At 38.0% G+C, this 19,576-nt stretch overlaps 1 protein-coding gene across 1 annotated transcript in view; it reads right to left on the bottom strand.

The window, feature by feature from the left end:
- The window catches only part of PTPRZ1 (protein tyrosine phosphatase receptor type Z1), a 1,642,174-nt gene that overhangs the window by 135,236 nt on the left and 1,487,362 nt on the right, over window positions 1-19,576 (bottom strand). The window lies entirely within an intron of this gene.

Raw genomic sequence — 19,576 nt, 5'->3', positions numbered from 1 at the left:
GAAGCAAAACCATTTCTGCCTTCTGCTATATTTTGCAGTTCTTTCACTCACAATTGCAATCTACTAACTCCATTGTACTCTACAATCCTTTGACTGAATCTCATTCATCAGTTTGCCCTTATTGTCATAGGAATCACATTTTGCTAACATTTGGACCAACCTGTTATTGGAGTACATTATTTTTAAACTCCAATCTACTGTTGATTTCCTGTCAGGCTAAAAGCAATTTCTGATATTTCTCTATGGTTCTCAGAAATTTATTTCACTTCAGTCCAAAAATTCATTACTCATATAATTTTCTTGTTCATCCTATTTTGTATTTTCTCAGTTCTATGCAGTCCTCTTTCTGCAATATCACCCCCCCCCCTTTTCTATCTATGGAGTGCTACAAGTTTTTCTCCCACATAAAGAACCTGTAGAAACCAGATTCCTTTTCTTCTCAACTCCATTCACTATGTCTGTGTACTTTCCCCATCGATTAATATCACATATCTTTCCTTATACCCATCACTTTCAACTCCTCAACCTCCTTATATAAACTTCAAACACCAACACAGCCAACACAGCCAGGTTTTATAGATATAGATATAGATACAGATACAGATACAGATATCTCTCTCTCTCTCTATATATATATATATATATATATATATATATATATATATATATAGAGAGAGAGAGAGACACACACACGTGCACACACACACACACACACACACACACACACACACACACACACACACACACACACATATATATATATATATATATATATATATATATATATATATATATATAGTTCCCTATCAGAAGCCTGAAACACTATAAGCTCGAAAATCAAAATCCTGAAACCAAAAGCCTGAAAACCCCAAATCCTGAAACTCAAAATCCTGAAAACACAAATAATGCTAATATGCCAATACAAAGACACTAATATCTACCGACTTACCTTAACCCTAACCCTAACCCTAAGGTCCGTCACTATCGCACACTCACCTAACACACACTAACCCTAACTCACTTAAACCTAACCCTAATTTATGTCACTATTGCATACATGCCTAACCTGCGCCCTAACCCCTAACATAAAACCAACCGCACACTTACCTGAACCCAACGCATAACCTAACACCACAAGGCTAACAATAGCAAAGCCACATTGACGTCAGTATTTTGTGTTTTCAGGATTTTGAGTTTCAGGATTTTGGGTTTTAGGATTTTGAGTTTTCAGGCTTTTGGTTTCAGGATTTTGATTTTCGAGCTTATAGTGTTTCAGGCTTCTGATAGGGAACCATATATATACATACATACATATATATATATATAAAATAAGTCATTTTTTTCAGAGGAGTAAATTCTCCTGCATCCCCACTCCAAGATTACACAACAATAGGGTAAGGGCAAATTCCCTTACCTTGCTGCACAACAATCTCATACAAAAAGCTGCCAGCAAAAACTCCATTGAAACAAATGGTTTGCTGTTATTCAGAAATGCATTTTGTTTGTTTGTCCTTTTAAATCCTGCATAGGCTATGGGTGGGCTCATTTCAGTTGCCCACAATTCAGTTTATTTATAAACGATTCATTCTTTCTTCAAAATGACAAGAAATATAGACTTTTTGACAGTATTAAGGATGCTTAATCATAAACTATAGAAATAATAGGCAGGTTTCATCTTAGCAAACAGATGCACTTATAAAATCAGGCCACTAAGTGGTACACTGTGGCAGATTCACTAATACTTCAAGAGGCATACCTGAACCACTGCTAGTCAGAACCTTCCCTGGGAATTAGAACTCCTCAGTATAAGGGTAAAATGTATCAGTATTCAGTTCTAAAGAAATTCTATTGGACAGACACTACTTTCTCACTGGAGGAAATTACCTCGTCCTTGAAAACATCCCTTTCGGCCGCTCCACATTTGGTAGGGCATTCTGATGATGCTTAATGAATTTGAGTCCACTCTACTGTTCCACTTTGATTCATGACAGCTCCTATTTCTTTTTTATTTGCTTAGTTTTATAGCCAGTAAGAGAGAGAGAGAGAGAGACAGAGAGAGAGAGACTCCTGTTCTTGTTGCTCTAAAAGAAAGGGACAGTAGCATAGGTTCATAGGTTCCTAGGTGTTTACTAGGCTAATGACCACAAGGGCCTTTTTAAGCCTAGCCAAACATCCCAAATCTCTGACAAGTTCTGATACTCTTGATAAATGTAACCATGGCCCTGGGAGATGAACCATTTTCAGGTTACCTGTTTGCATTAGAGACATAGGTGCCAAACCAGGGATGAATTTCCGGTTTCCCATCCAATTGTCCAAGTTGCACTTGAATTGGATTAGGGAGGAACTCTGCTTCAAATAGATGGGGAGCCTGTTCCATAGACGGGGTTGTCTCTGGGATACATACCTCTCTCTCCAACAGGTCCTATTTATATCACAGGCAAGGTTTAAGTCTTTAAACAGGTAATTCTAGTGCTGTTTGTTTTGTGGATATGCTGGAGGTCCATCAGAGTGGGGTCTGACAATGCCCTGTATGCCAGGCATAGATCTCCCCCTCAAAAGCCTGTAAGAGACAGAATACAGTGATAGGGCCTTGAGGTGGTCTGCATAGGACATATTACTTATCCCCTGTATTCTTTTAGTAAGGAACCTCTGTGGCCTTTCCAGTTGCTGGATATGCCTGGTTAGGTACATACCAAAGGGAGCATTGTATTCAATGATAGGTCTGATGAATGCTGAATACATTAGAACAATGACTTCCTTGGGCTTACATGCCATACCTTTGTTTATAAGTTGCACAACATAGAATGATTTCCTCACCACTATAGACACATGATGATCATACTATGTGCGTCCCTATGTCCCTAACTACTGGGTCAACTCTAAGGGGTGTATTGTCACTATGATAGTTACCAGGGATGGATGACTTCCCAAAGGATACTATTATGCACTTCATGGCATTTAATTTTAGTCCATGGCTCTGACACCAGTTGTTTGTCTGCGTCAGACCCTCCTGGAGAACATTTGTGTCAGTGTGAGATTTAATGACAGCTCCTAATTCACAATCATCTGCAGATTTAGTGAGCCAGAGACCAATCACATTGACCTTGACTTCAGAGAAGTAAATGCCAAAAAGGAGTTGTCCAAGGACTGATCCCTGACGGACTCCACTTATGACTGGCTTCTTTATAGAGGTGGACTCCCCAATTTTAGCTTCCTAGGCCCTGTCTGTGAGCCAGTTGGCTATCCACTGGATGACATATGGGTTTGTACCTAACCTCTTGAGTTTGTCAACAATGCCCAAATGGGGTATTGTGTCAAATGCTTTGGCCAGGTCAAGGTAGGCAATATGAACGATTTTGCCCTCATCCATTGCTTTGTTGACCTTCTCAAAGAAATCCACCACGTTGAGTAGGCATATTCTGCCCTTGACAAAACCAAACTGGGTTGGGTCTAGTGTCTGGAGGTTTACTGTATCTCTGTTGATCATCTCCATGATAATTCTTTCCATGGCTTTACATATAACACTAGTGAGACTTATGGGTCTGTAGTTTCCAGGGTCTGTGGCTGGCTCACCTTTGTGCAGAGGGATGACTGTTGCATTTTGGAAGATATGAAGCCTGTTTCTAGGCTACAGTTAAATAGTAATTCCAGAGGCCATTATAGGTCATGTTTCATGCTATTTAGAAGGCAGCCTGGAATATTGTCTGGGTCCACTGATGCAGTGTTCTTGGTTTTAGAGACAGTATTAAGGACTTGTTCCCTAGTGATAGTAGGGGGAGTTATATGTGATGATATTTCTTGAAGGAAGGTTGAGGGGAGAGAGGAGTAAAGTTGGAGCTGAATTTATCAGCCAGGAGGTTTGCTATATCTTCTGGTTCAGTATAGGTGGCTCCATTTACAATGAGCTCTGCACACAATTGTGTATTGCCTTTGAAGTTGTGGACATAGCTAAAGAATGTTTTGTGGTTATCATTGGCCTGGGAGGCCAAACATACCTTAAATTTGGCATTGGTAGACTTTATTTGTCCTGTGAGTTGTTCATTTAATTTGATGAGTGTGCTTTTATGCTGCTGGGTATTACACCTCCTAATTTTTGCCATGATTTTCTTCCTCCTGTTATACAGCTGACTGATTTTGTGATTCCACCAGGGTGGCTTGTTTTTTGTTAGTTCTGTACTTCTTCCTGGTGGGTACATCTGCCTCTATGCAGCTATTAACATGCATGTACAGGGTTTCTGTGAAGAGTTCTGCATAGGCAGAAGTGTTCTCAGGGTTTATGGGGGCTTGAAATTTTGCCAGGTCCTCACTTAATAGCAGGAGGTTAGCCTTAGAATAGTTCCTGAATATTCCCAGTTTAGCTTAGGGTCCAGGTTTTATTTTTACTTCAAAGGAGATACTTTTTGCGGTCTGACCTTAATAGGGAAGGCATTACAGTAAGAGGTGTGCAGCAGTCTCCCATATTAGTGAGGACCAGATCCAGTATGGTTGCACCCCAGGTTGGTGTATTAACTATCTAGGTAGTTTGTGTCTCCAAAATCCAGGAATCTCTGTTCATGTACACTTGGTGTCATATAGGATTTCCAGTTAATAGTGGGGCAATTAAAGTCACCCATGAATATGGTATTGGGTTGAATGGTTAGTGTTTTTAATAAGTTTAAATACATGGTATGGGCTTCCTGGGTCATATAGGGGGACCTACAGCTTGCAATGAAGTGGTATTGGATTTTATCTATGATGATTTGAACATGGAGCAGCTCAAGTGCATTGTCCTGTTTGACCAGCCTTGAAATTTATTTATTCTTTGATGTAAATAGAGACACCTTCACCTTTAGTCCCTGCCTGTGAAGTAGCTGGTCTAAATGTGTGGAAGGCATTATAACCTTTGACTGTTAGTGTGTTCACCATGGCTTTAAACCACATCTCAGTGACCACACAGACATCAGCACTCTCTAGGGTAAAGACACCTTCTAGGGAGTTGAGTTTTTTGTTCAGACTCCTAGAATTGAGCAGTAATATCTTAAGATTATTTTGGTTTTGATTTGCTATGTTAGAAGTATTTTCAGTTTGGCATTGCCAAAAAAAGGCACTATGGGGGAAGATAATGCTTTAGCTAATATTCGAAAGCCTAGAGGGGAGAGGTGCAGACCATCCTGACAAAGCAGAGTGGTCTGTTGACCATCTCCTTCCATGGTGACAAATATTGCACCCCCTTAAAATGACATCAGAAACTAAGCCAATTATTAAAGTCAATCATCTTTTGTTCGTATTGTGGCATCAATCTTGGAGAAGGTAAACTGCTGCTCAATGCTAGAGTCATACCAGCCTGAGACACATATTCTGAGAGCTCTACGATGTCTCTCTTCATATAGTCTAGGGAGGTACGTCTCAGGTCATTTACTTCCACATGAACTATGACTGAGTCATATTGGTAATTGTGGTCCAATGACTTGAGTGGATGCGTAATGTGGCAGATCCTAGCCCCTGATAAGCAAATGACCGTAACTTTCTCCTTACTCAGCCTGGTGAGAGGGACATCAGTGTGTCTCACGATGGAGTCTCCAATGACTAGAATGTTGGATTGTGTGATGACTTGCCTTATGGGCTTAAAGGTAGTGGCTCCATGAGATGTGGCTGTATGTGTTGATGCGGGTGTTGTTTTGAAAGAGCATATTTGGGGCTGCTGAGGGTATTTTTTATGTGTAGATTGTCTAGGAGGTCTTTGTGGTTTAGGAAGTTTGCATGTAAGTGCCTCAGCATATGCGGGTCAATATGTCTGCTTTGAATTGTGAGTGATGGGTGTGTACTACTGACAACCTTATTGCCATTAGGAGTACTTTTATGTGAGAGCTTTGCCTCCAGTGGCATTGTGTAAATACATCTCCCACATTCCATATCAGTCTGTTTGAGAATTAACTGGTTGTCAGAAAACAAGAGGCAATTTCTACATTGCGCCAGGATGCGGATATCCACCAAGCTGGTAACGGAGACAATAGGAAAGTTCATATCCATGGCAACAGACCGTTTTTTTTTTTTTTTTATTAGGCTGTTGGAATGAGAATATAAATCACTGTTAGGAGTATCCAGTTTGCAACTATGTGGACAATGCTTGTCACTGCAGACTAGTCGTCCTGTGTGCAACTAGATATTGGAGAAATTTCAATTGTGTTTTTACAGGAAAAATATCACTCAAAGTGTCTGAGTCTGTACAGGGCACTGCCAAACACTTGAGGGGAAACTAATATGTAGACCCTGAAAATTTAAGCATGAAGTATTTAGGCAGATATTCTGAAGTTAGAAACTAATCAAGCAGTATTTACTGAAAACAAAGAATTAGCTTGTCAAGAATGATGAAAAGAGGGGAGCCACAAGAGTGGCTACTGCCTGCCTACTGCTAGTGCTGGTCTCACCACAGCTTCATGCTGCTGAGACACAATGCTCCTTTGTTTCTTCTCTCACCAGAAGCAAAATGTTAGCACCATTCCCAAAAAGAGAAGTAGGCCACAGCCTGTTTGGTGATCCAGTCTTGTCCCAGATGATGCAAGGGTCTTTAGGCTTATAGCCTTTTTCTGGTAGATGCCTCGAATAGCAACCAGACCAATCAGGTAAATTAAGCACAGACACTCACTCTACAAACAGAAACTGTCAGGAATCAATGCACTCTGCTCCTACTCTCACCAAAATCAGAAAATAAGTACAGATTCCATGCTGGCACCTATAAAGCAGCTATTAGGCTTTCTGGTGATCAGCAGTCTCCAGGAAATAATGTCTTCCTTCTCACCAGGAGAAAACAGAAGCACTAATCCCAAGATGACTACTGAGAGGCAGAATGTGGACTCTCCAGTAACTGGTAGTCTTACAATAGATGCTTAAAGGTAAGATGAAAAAAATGGTTTATCCTAAACACTGCAGTGTGCATGAAGCAGTTAGATATGAAAGTGGGTAATTTAAGTTTTAGCTGCCTAAAAAGTTAAGTTTTAGTGGAGAGCCACTATTTTTAAAAGCGCAAGATAGACTGAAAGGGGGTGGGCACTTTTATATTCTGGTATTATGTTATACAGTAGGATCGCCAATAAATTTAAATATTTGAAGGGGACAGCAGACAAGGCCTCCTGGACTGTATAGTCTTTTTAAAATAAAAATGCTACCGCTCAGTGCTAAAGATGTGGGGATAGGGCATAGAACCAGAAAGAACATAGTTCTCTGCTTGTCTGCTGTCTCAGATTTTGCATAACATCCCTTTACAGTGCTATAATAAGCAGGAAAGATATGGGACTGTGAAAAATGTAACATGTTATTCAACAAAATACTTCAGGCAATATTTTGGTCAGGTGGTAAAACAGTTTTGCACCATTTCTCTAACTGAGATCTACATATCACATGGAACTAAAATGAGCAAAATCTTTTTTTTTTTCTGGAGAAAGGGAGAATTACATCAAAAATAGCCCAGATGGGCAAGGAGAAAATAGACAGAGCAGCTAAATGTTTGGAACTCAGGTTCATTTCTAGGCCGAGATGTCTTTTGTGTTTATATTTAGCTACAACATAAATGTGTCTTTTGTGAAAGCTCCACAACCATGTTGTGGACAAATAAGAACTTACAAAGACTATACTAATTCTTCTAACTAAACCTTAGTTACATACAACACATGTTGCAATCCAAGGAAACAGGCATGTGTATCTTTTTACAGTGCAGGAAGGATTTTTCTCGTAAAGCTGTACAGGTATGCCAATGTTAGCACCACAAGGTCTCTAATTTTGTAGGTTATCACTGGTAAAAGGGTAAATTTGTACATTTCTGCCCACACCCCACAGGTGCAAATTTACACAAAACCTTAAGTTATTAAATTACCATTATAACTACTATTAAGCTACTTTTGCTATAGTCATATCAAGTAGGAATTGGCGAGCACACTACCAGGGTCGACAGTTGCTTGTTTCTCTCTCATCTTGACACAGATTACCCCCATCCCTTAATAATTTTACAAGAGTTATAGCTAAATTGGACATAGTAGGCTGGTCAGCAATATTGTATAATTCAGATCAGCTAGCTCTCCATGACTTACCTAATATTTTGCTGCTGTCTGTAACAACACTATGTAGAAAGTGACTGTGATTGAAATTTCACTTTATCTAGTTTAGTCAAGTCTAATTGTGTTTTAGGGAACCCTAGCACCATCCTTCTGTCTCATGTTTTTGATATTTTTTTGATGCATGGTGTGGCCAGTTTCTGCTCAATATGTTTGCCATCACTCCGTTCCCCTACCTTAGCTCCAAATCCCAGCCACCCTCTCTACATATACATATATTTCATCAAGTCACTTCCATTACTTACTTGTAACCAATCAACCAGCACTACCTCTCATTCTCACTAGTTACTATTATCCGACCCCTACCTGTTCACTAATTGTTCTCTAATTCTTCCTCTATACCCTTTTCACTCGCTTATTTTACCAGCTAGCAAATACATTCACTTGTTTTAATTCTCTTTATTTTTCTACTACTTTAACAGTTAAATATAGCAACAGTAGATCTTGCCTTACAGCCCTAGTTGTATTTTTTTTCTACTATATATTCACCAGGAAGTTGACTGGAGAGAAAGTACAACAGTTTAAGAGATAAGGCCTGGGTATTATGGCATACAAACAAATCTCAAATAAACAGTGAATCATATCAACAACTCAGAAACAAAGCCAAAAAGCACATCAAACAAGGCAAAAAAAAAAACTATTATAGTAACATCCAAATAAAACATCAGAATAACCCACAAAAATTCTTGTCAGCAATTAAAAAATCTTCCAACCTGGGCAAGCTTCAACGCCAGCCTCTTCATACATAAATAAATTAGATAGCACTTCTGCACAATTTAACAAACATTTCGCTGAAACCGTACTATCACTCTCAAAAAATAACTGTTCTTCTCCAACAGTTCTTTTAACATCAAATAAGGATGACAATACTTTCGCCTTTCATCTTGTACCAATAGATAGTAAAAAAAAATATTTAAAAAACTTAAGCCAACAACCATAGCAGCTGATAACTTACCAGCAGAATATCTTAACTTTTAGCTGATACCATTTCTTACTCCATCTCCATCCTGATCGACTGCTCCATCTCTGAAAGCCAAGGTCCAATTATCTGGAAAATATCAAACGTAATCCCCTTACAGAAAGGCTGCAGCTCAGCTGAACTCTCCAATTATAGGCCTATTGTTATTTTATCTCCACTATCCAAAATACTAGAAAAATGCACACACTCACAACTTCTGCACTATCTCCTAACTTACAATCTGCTAGCCAACTCACAGCATGGATTTTGTCCCAACCATAGCACTACAACTGCCCTTTTGAGCTTCACTAACACCGTCAATCAGTATAGGAATGAAGGTAAACTAGTTTCAGCTATCCTTTTAGATCTAAGGCTTTTGACACTATCTCACACCACAAACTGTTGTCTGTACTTTCTGACATAAAACTTAGTCACTCAGAACTTACATGGTTCCAAAATTATCTACAAGCTGTAAAATGGCAACAACACCTCTGTTGTCTACTTCCTGTTATTTTTGGGGCTTCACAAGGTTTTACCCTAGGTGCACTTCTCTTCAGAATCTTTACTAATAATCTTCACATTCTTACCCAACTTGCCTCCCTTGTTGTTGTTTTATGCAGATGATTCTACTCTTATACACTCTGCTCCTTCCCTACAACAATGTCGAGATGTAACACAATAGTCCTTCTGTGCAGTCGAATCCTGGCTTTCTAATTCACAGCTTTTATTCTCAACCCAAACAAAACCAAACTTATGCTCTTTCAACCCAAAAGAGCCACAAACCTCCCCTCCTGCTTTCTATATCACCTCTACAGGTAATACCACTGTTTTGCCCATATCCCAAACTAAACTCCTAGGTTTTACAATCGATAATAACATGAAATTTGACATCCGTATATCTCAAACAATAAAGAAGGTACATAAAAAACTAGGTACCCTATATAGAAGCAAACAATTTCTAACCGATAACACAAAAGCTGCTATTGCTAGAACCCGCCTGCTCTCTAAACTCCTTTATGCCTTACCCATACTCGCCAATTTAAAGAAAACAGATTTAGGAAAACTAGTAACCTGCTACAATAAAATAGCAAAACTTGCCAAACATTCTACATTGCAGATCCTACCACTGCTTAGCCCTGAAACAACTTACCTGGTTAGAATTGCCTCATCTGGTATCCTATAAACAGCTCATAATGTCCTGTAGACTACTACACCAACCCAAAAAAAACCCTGCCCTCCATAACTTACTTCAACCTTATTCCAATAGTCATGTCTTGCATTCCTCTAACAGATCGGTATTACAAATATTCACTGCCAATAATACTACAGGGAACTCTCTTTACTCAAATCACATAGCCTCAAATCCTGGAACACACTCCCTCAAACTATCAGATCTATAGCTAACTCTGTTTACTTTAAAAAATAGTCAAAAGCCATTTATCCAATAAATGGCTCTGCCCACACTCCAGCCCTGGCTAGCTAAGACTACTTCATACTGCCCAACCTTACTGTTCTAGTGTACTACAGCTTAACGGTTATTCCACCTAACTTTTCCTTTTGCTACTCTGATAGTCTACAAAAATAGACACCGACCATTACCATCCCAGAATTGTTTCAAACCTTTATTATTAATCCAATGATTCCCACGACATATGTTATTGACACTGTAATGTCACTGTTATCGCTTCTGTAGATAAAGAACAATGGAATGTCTCCACATATTTTTCTTTGTTTTCCTACATACCCTAGTATTAAGATTTGAATGTTTTGTATCTATATAACTTAAGTTTCATTTTGCTTTATATCCATGTAATTTTATTTTGTCTTATCACTGTGGAGCTTTTCTCCCAGGCTTTCTGCTGAAAATGTGTTTTTATCCAGTCGGAAAGTAGACAAGAGTATAAGGAGATGAGGTGCATGGCAAAGAGAGAGGTGGCGAAGGCTAATGATAAGGCGTATGAAGAGTTGTACAAAAGGTTGGACACTAAGGAGGGAGAAAAGGACCTGTACCGATTAGCTAGACAGAGGGACCGAGCTAGAAAAGATGTGCAGCAGGTAAGGGTGATAAAGGATAATGAGGGAAACATACTCAAAAGCGATGAGAGTGTGTTGAGGAGATGGAAAGAGTACTTTGAGGGGTTGATGAATGAAGAGAATGAGAGGGAGAGAAGGTTGGATGATGTAGGGATAGTGAATCAGGAAGTGCAATGGGTTAGTAAGGAGGAAGTAAGGATAGCTATGAAGAGGATGAAGAACGGAAAGGCTGTTGGTCCAGATGACATACCTGTGGAAGCATGGAGGTGTTTAGGTGAAATGGCAGTGGAGAAATCTTGGAAAGTGAGAGGATGCCCAAGGAATGGAGAAAAAGTGTTTTGGTACCAATTTTTAAGAATAAGGGTGATGTGCAGAACTGTAGTAACTACAGAGGGATTAAACTGATCAGTCACAGCATGAAGTTATGGGAAAGAGTAGTGGAAGCTAGGTTAAGAAGGGAGGTGATGATTAGTGATCAGCAGTATGGTTTCATGCCAGGAAAGAGCACTACAGATGCAATGTTTGCTCTGAGAGTGTTGATGGAGAAGTACAGAGAAGGTCAGAAGGAGTTGCATTGTGTCTTTGTGGATTTAGAGAAAGCATATGACAGGGTGCCTAGAGAGGAGTTGTGGTATTGTATGAGGAAGTCGGGAGTGTCAGAGAAGTATGTAAGAGTGGTACAAGATATATACGAGGGTAGTGTGACTGCGGTGAGGTCTGCGCTGGGAGTGACAGATGCGTTTAAGGTGGAGGTGGGATTACATCAAGGATCAGCTCTGAGCCCTTTCTTATTTGTTATGGTGATGGACAGGTTGACAGTCGAGATCAGACAGGAGTCCCCATGGACTATGATGTTTGCATATGACATTGTGATCTGTAGTGAGAGTAGGGAACAGGTGGAGACGACCCTGGAGAGGTGGAGATATGCTCTAGAGAGAAGATGAATGAAGGTCAGCAGGACTAAGACAGAATATATGTGTGTGAATGAGAGGGAGGATAGAGGAATGGTGAGGATGCAAGGAGTAGAGGTGGCGAAGGTGAATGAGTTTAAGTACTTGGGATCAACAGTTCAGAGTAATGGTGAGTGTGGAAGAGAGGTGAAGAAGAGAGAACATGCAGGATGGAGTGGGTGGAGAAGAGTGTCAGGAGTAATTTGTGACAGACGAGTATCAGTAAGAGTGAAAGGGAAGGTCTACAAGAGGGTAGTGAGACCAGCTATGTTATACGGGTTGGAGACAGTGGCGTTGACAAAAAGGCAGGAGTCAGAGCTTGACGTGGCAGAGATGAAGATGTTAAGATTTGCACTGGGTGTGACGAGGATGGACAGGATTAGGAATAAGTATATTAGAGGGTCAGCCCAGGTTGGAAGGTTTGGAGACAAAGCCAGAGAGGCATGATTACGTTGGTTTGGACATGTGCTGAGGAGGGATGCAGAGTATATTGGGAAAAAGATGCTAAGGATGAAGCTGCCAGGTAACAGGAAAAGAGGAAGGCCTAAGATAAGGTATATGGATGTGGTGAGAGAGGATATGCAAGTGGTTGGTGTGACAGAGCAAGATGCAGAGGACAGGAGGAAATGGAAACAGTTGATCTGATGTGGCGACCCCTAATGGGAGCAGCCGAAAGAAGAAGATCCAGTCGGACTTTCCTGGTAAACAAATGTCAAATAAATAAATATTTTGAGGGCTATTATTTTGGACCTTCTCTTATGATTTTTGATGGCCTCATGCTATGACTTGGAAAGCTGAGAGGTTGAGAGGTATGCTCTTAAGAAGAGTACTTTAAATTTCTGTTACAACAGCTCCATCTTGTCTTAGCTTTCTCTAACTAAGGTATTACCTTGCCTTAACTAAGAGAGTTAATCCATGCTAATCTGGCAGCCATTTAAGTATGTCAGGCCATACTAAATCAAGCCTAGATCATTAAAGTATTCTCTGTCTTCACTCCAGCCATGAACTACATTACTAAATGTCAGTAGACTTTCAAATAGCTGAGACTAAAAGAGGGAAGATTCATATAACTGAAACTTCATTATGCTGATGTTCAGATGACTGAATGACTGAAATGTTGACTCCAAGCTGAGCGGCACAGGAAATCTGCTCATTTCTGCAATGCAGTGTGTTCTCAGAGTTGGTATATTTCATTTGCAGGGGTTTTAAGGGGCACAGTCTCCCTGCAGAAATATAAAATTTTAAATTAAAGTGATTGTGATTTTTTTTTGTTAAATAAATCTCTACTGAATATTTTTGTGGGGTACCCTCGTGAATATTCAGTGCGATTTGTTATTGTCACATGGCTACTGGTTTGTGGATGGGGTTTGGAGGAGAGTTCAGTAGATGTTCAGTACATTTCATTTAAAAGAGCAGTGCTTACATGGGATGAGTTGTTGCTTTGTTGGTGCATTACGTGAGAGGTATGTTGCATGTTATTGGGCCGATTTTTTGGCAGTCGGCTATGTTGAGTTTCAGTGTTTTGAATTTTTGGCATTGTTTTCTTGGTTATTTGAAAGTCAGTCTACTGACATTTTGGTAATGTCAAGTACACCTATATATATATATATATATATATATATATATATATATATATATATATATATATATATATATATATATATATATTTTTTTTAAGAGGTTCTCCACTTTGATTCTTGCATATATTGTCTTAGGCTTCTTTTCTGAAGAGTCTGCTGTGTCTGCCTGGGTTTTTCTAAATGTTTCTGTTTCCTGCTACTTCCCAAACACATGAGAAAGGCAGACTGGGGACTATAAATTATCACAGATGTGCATACGTGTGTGTGTGTGTGTGTGTGTGTGTGTGTGTGTGTGTGTGTGTGTGTGTGTGTGTGTGTGTGTGTTCATAGATTCATATGCAAGTACTAGCTAGCTGCACTTCTGGGCCATTTTAAGCCTAATCACAGAAAACAGCAAAATAAATGTAGAAAAACTCACTGAAGTAGAGCCACTTAATAGCTGCAGAAAAAATCTTTACTGATATTCTGGTACCTCAGCTAAATGCCTTCAGAGAAATAAATGTTAACACATCATGTAGCCTTTTTATGCAATCTTCAATCAATTCAAACAATTAAAGGACACTAGCACCTAGAGGATTAAGTTTAGATATCAATTTGAATATATAATTGGCATTGTATATTGATATATATGTCATCTAGTACTTTAAGACATATGTATGCATCATTTTAGATGGCATTGGCTTCTTGTATGTTTAATTGTTTGGCCTAGCCAATTGCTCTCCAAAGGTGAGAACCAAACCTTGTACCTTGTGTTTATGAGGCATGGACTATAACCATTTTACCACCCCAACCCTGTGCATGATATAGAAGAAAAGACTGGGGAGCTACTTCCATTCCCTACTGACTTTGTAATTTCCATGGATAGTAGCCCTTCATGTGGTTCTTTTAGAAGGTGGCTGTGACTTGTAAGTTTGAACAAAAGCATAGACACACACATAAGTATATATAATGCAATTACAGCAGCTCACATCTGTAGATTTCAGATTTTGCCTGTATCAGAAACTATCAAAAGTGTTTTAAAGCCTTATCGCCAGATAGCTTCTTTTCACAGCCACATTGCATAACTGAGTTACTATAATCATATTTACATTTCATTCAGGAGAGGCCAACTTGCTTCTTAATTTTGAAAGTTGTTAAATGCACAAACTAATTTAAATATAAGTTAATGGCATGTAGTGAAACATGTCTAATACAGGACACAAATAAAGTTTTATAACTGTTATGCTGATTTATCTAAGGATAACAGATTTCAATACTGTTGTAAATACTGGAAAAAACAAAGTGCTTACAAGAATATACTGCGTTCTGAGAAATGACTAAACTGATAGATGATGTACCCCATCAATGATTTTCCTTATTTTTGATGCTCAGGGACAATGTACAATGGTTAAAAATTTGATTAACCACGCAAGTAAGGCCTAAAAAAACTAAAGCAGATGTAGCAGCTAAAATGAGATAAAAGTGAATAAGTATTTTAACTGTAGATTTTGATGATGCAACTTGACAATGGATTTGTTGATTTCTATGGTATGTTGCTAAGTCTATGAGGGTTAGGATTTTTGGAAGTGTCTAATCAAATATTTTTATATATCAGTGAGGCTGAAAAGGATGCTCTCAACTACTGACTCCTTCACATTGGAAAATACAAAAAGGTATGATGGACAAATCTACTTTAAAGGTAAATCTGCATTAATTAGCAACAATAGTATTAGACAGAAGTTTAGAAATGTGTAAGACACTCATGTTATTGGGCTATGGTAAGCACCTGACGTGCATAACATGAATGGAACATACCGTTATTATTTTATTATAACAAAGAAAGAGAAAACAAAAGCAGAACCAACAATAGAAGATGTTACATCATGTTGGATAAACTGGATGAAAATGATGGCTATGTTGCACAAAAAAGATTCATGGAGTACATACGCAGCAAAGTGGTTGCCATGACATGTATATTAAGGAGATTCTTTAGATTAGCTGCTTCCTTTACTTGTATATTATCCCATTTTATGGACTGGTTTCTTATTTCCTTTTTAAAGAAGAATGTGTTATATCTGTTTTATAGATTAATAAGTTTATTAAGAGTATTAATTGCAGAGACTTTTGGATATTTTGCCTTCTAATTTCTATTTAATGGAATGATATTTTGAATTATTTTATCATAAAATGTTGGTTGCAAAAAGGTAGTATGTATAACTGATTTAATTTTGCAAATGGTTTGAAATGTCTTGCACTGTCTCTCACTCTCTCTTTTTAAATTTTGATGATTGGAGAGAAAGGTATTCAAGGGAAATAAGTAACACAAAACCAATGGACCACGGAGATGAAGAAAAAACAATAAATGTGAAAATCTCCGAGCACAGGATCCCAATAAAGGCAGACTCACTTGTTGTTCGTAGTCAACCAGATTTAATCCACACAGTAAAACAAAGGTTACAAAAGGTTTAGCGCTTTCATTTCCTGACAGGAAACTTCTTCAGAACAACATAATTACATACAGCTTTCTAATTTATAGTCAAATTAAAATCAATGTAAAAATACAATTGGTTCATTCAAGTTAATTGCTTTGATTGAAATACAAGTTAAAGTTATTCATAGTGCAAGTGCAGGTTAATAGTGGCCAAGCATAGCTCAATTTTCTCAGAACCTTCCATGTAATTCATCCTGTGCATACCAGATGTACACATAAAATTACTTAAAACAGTACATAAATCATTACATAAAACAATATGGTCTAAATAATTGTAGTTGTTGTGTCTTTCAGCTTTTCCCATTTAGGGGTCGCCACAGCAGAACTCCGGTCCGCTAATGATTGGTAGTTGATTTTTACGTGCCGAGTTACCAGCCCTGATGCACAACCTTCAATGAAGGTACGCCCATTCACGCATGTCACCACGCAGAAGACGCTCTAACTGAGAATCGAACCAGACAGCGTCTTACTGTGAGGCGACAACGCTACCGCAGCACCATCACCGCGGGCGGTCTAAATAATTGTAGTACAATACAATATTCTAACTAATAACTGTAGTAAAATAAATACATTTCATATATAATATATACCATGTAGTATGTAATAAATAAATAAATGCATTTGTTTTATAATTTTTTAATTATTTAAAAATCCATAGTATTTAAATATGTAACATTGTATAATGTATAATGATAATAATATTAATAAAGGGAAATAACATATATGCTTTGGTAAACTGTGTATAATGTCAAGTTAATAATTTGTTGCATATATGGTTTGCATGCCGTTTGTTAGTGACATGTTGATAGATAATATAAATGAAGGCCTCCTTAAAATTCCTTTCCAAAGTATACATAATATTTTATATTTAAATCACTGACAGTTTTTTTTTTTGGTCCCATTGGATCTCGTGTTTATCGGCCTGGCCCCCAGTACCCAATACCTATGCTGGGTCTACCATGTACTCTCCACCCTCCCAGACTCTATTGTCACAGGGGATAGTCATGGATTATGAGGTATTATTCACTCCATGTACTATCAGTTACAAAAGAAAAAAATGCAATGTGTTTTACTGGCTTTGAAAGCCAGTAGTAGAGCACTTAATGAGTAGTGTTGCACAGACAGCAAGTAAGAAAAACAATCACGGACAGTTTTTAAATACTGCCCTAATTTAAATAAGTTATTTACGTTATAATATCTGTAAACTTCCATGGAGATAGGAGGAAAGATATTCAGGGACTGAAGGAACATAGCATTCCTTGTATCTAACTATCACAGTGGTTAGAGGTGCTTAACAAATGTTACGCACCTCTGAAAGTACCGTTATATTCACATTTCGCATTACAGTACAGCATAACAGGTTTATCTTTTATCCGATTTTAGAGTGTAATCACAATACTTCATGTTCCGCATAAATGTTATTGGCACAGAATTAGTGATCTCAGATTTACTTCAATTAAGTAATTGGCGTTCTGCATGACAGGACGTTTTCTTCTTCAGGACAGTAATTAGATATGACTAATTTCTCAGGTAATGACAATTCATAAGCATCATACAAAAGCAATCAAAAGCACTAAGAGTTTCCAATAAATCAAATACATTTGATAAATTATCAAAACACATCCAAAGGATCATCTAAATAAACTCTCAGCAGTTTCAAAAACATGTCAGATAAGGACAATACTCCCTTTAGGCTAAGAATAATAATTGCCATACTGAAAATATAGCAGTTCCATAGGTGCTACTTAAGCTATTTACTGTCAATGATAGAAGAATGCCATCATTCTTGGAAAAAATAAAAAGCGAATACAGCTATAAGCATGAAAATGTAGATCTGTGGTCTGAAGATGAGACATTTTTTACTTCTTGATGTAAAATGTTCTTTTTCAAAGTACATAAACAAAACCAAAATGATGGTATTCAAAACTCAGTAAATTAATCATGTGGTGTTCCAAATATATATCTTCAAAAAGGTGTAAGAACAGAATGAAACTCTCAAATGCAATGGATCACCAGCAATACTGTTGCCAAGAAATTATAACAGAAAAGATTACGACTTGCACCCCAGACCTTTGACATTTGGTAGTGATATTCATATCTGGTGGGTATTCTGCCCATATTCACTTTATAAAGAAAAAAAACAAGTCTGGTAGGGATTTAGCTGTATGTGAGTTTATAATCTGACTTTTTGGCAGTACACTGCTAATGTGGATAGCTACTTCACAATGCTTGAAGAAGACTTCAATTTAATGGATACTTCCAAACAACAGTGCAGCATGCAAATTTCATTTTGTCTTTACAAGCTCTTAGTACTAGCCCCATTTAGACACCTGCCACTTAAAAATGGACACATCTCTCAAAATGCTGACCTCCAAGCACTTAATAAATGTAAGTAATATTTTCAGCTGATCCCGCTAAAATTATTATTTTTAGATTAGCATTATACCATGATCTCCCAAAGCGGCTGATTGGCCAAGCGTCATCGAGTTATACTAATGGAAAAGGTCCAGTCGCGGACTTTTTCCATTAGTTGGGTTTAACATAAAATACGGAGATCTCCATTGCTTATTTTAAAGCTGTCTCGCTATGTTAAACCCATTCAAGATCTCCGTTGCTTTTTTATGTTAAATGAGTTTAACATAGCGAGACAGTTTTAAAATAAGCAATGGAGATGTCCGTTGTTTTTAAACTGTCTCGCTATGTTAAACTCATTTAACTAGAGATCAAAAAAAAGCAATGGAGATCTTGCTCAGATGCCAGACATCTGCGGAAGGGCAGTAAACAGGCATTATACTATGCCATTATTTAAGAAAAGTAATAGTTTCTTTTCTTAAATAATGTCATACCTGGGTGTGGGTAATACTAAATTACCACGTTGGCGGTTTGCTTGGTCCTCGGGCTTCGCCCTTGGGACCAAACCCTATAATATTGCATCTGTTGTTAGAAGCATTTAGACAGCTGTAGACATAATATGACCTTAAAAATATCATGTGATGTGATGCTCAGAAAAAAAAGTACTCAGTGGAGTACAAAGAGTGTGCATGACAACACTTTTGCTTCCAAATTATTCTACTATGAATTATTGACTTCCACAATGCTGATATTCGAAAATGACAAAAAATAATATCCAAAACGCAAAGGGTAAAAAATTAAATGTGTTTTTTGCTGGGGCCCCCACTTACACACCCCAGTATTAGAAGGGGAAGCAGTCATGCCCCCAAATATATATATATATATATATATATATATATATATATATATATATATATATACACACACACACACACACACACACACACATATATATGTATTAACTCCATTGCTTCGCTGATTTAGAAAAGGGAGAAATCTTCTAAGAGAAGTGAATCACTGCCAGAGCATGATTTGTTTTGGAGAACAATATTGTTTTTCTGGTATCTTTTTTCTGCAGTGAACTAATGTTTAAGGAATTTCACATCAACCACTTGTATAGGAGCTGTTTTCAACCTACTGATCCC

This window comes from Protopterus annectens, chromosome 11.part0 (genome assembly GCF_019279795.1).
Source record: "Protopterus annectens isolate FY-2018-M chromosome 11.part0, PAN1.0, whole genome shotgun sequence".
Lineage (NCBI taxonomy): Eukaryota > Metazoa > Chordata > Ceratodontiformes > Protopteridae > Protopterus > Protopterus annectens.
The sequence above is the reverse complement of the archived record's forward strand: the minus strand, read 5'-3'. Positions and strand labels throughout refer to the sequence as shown.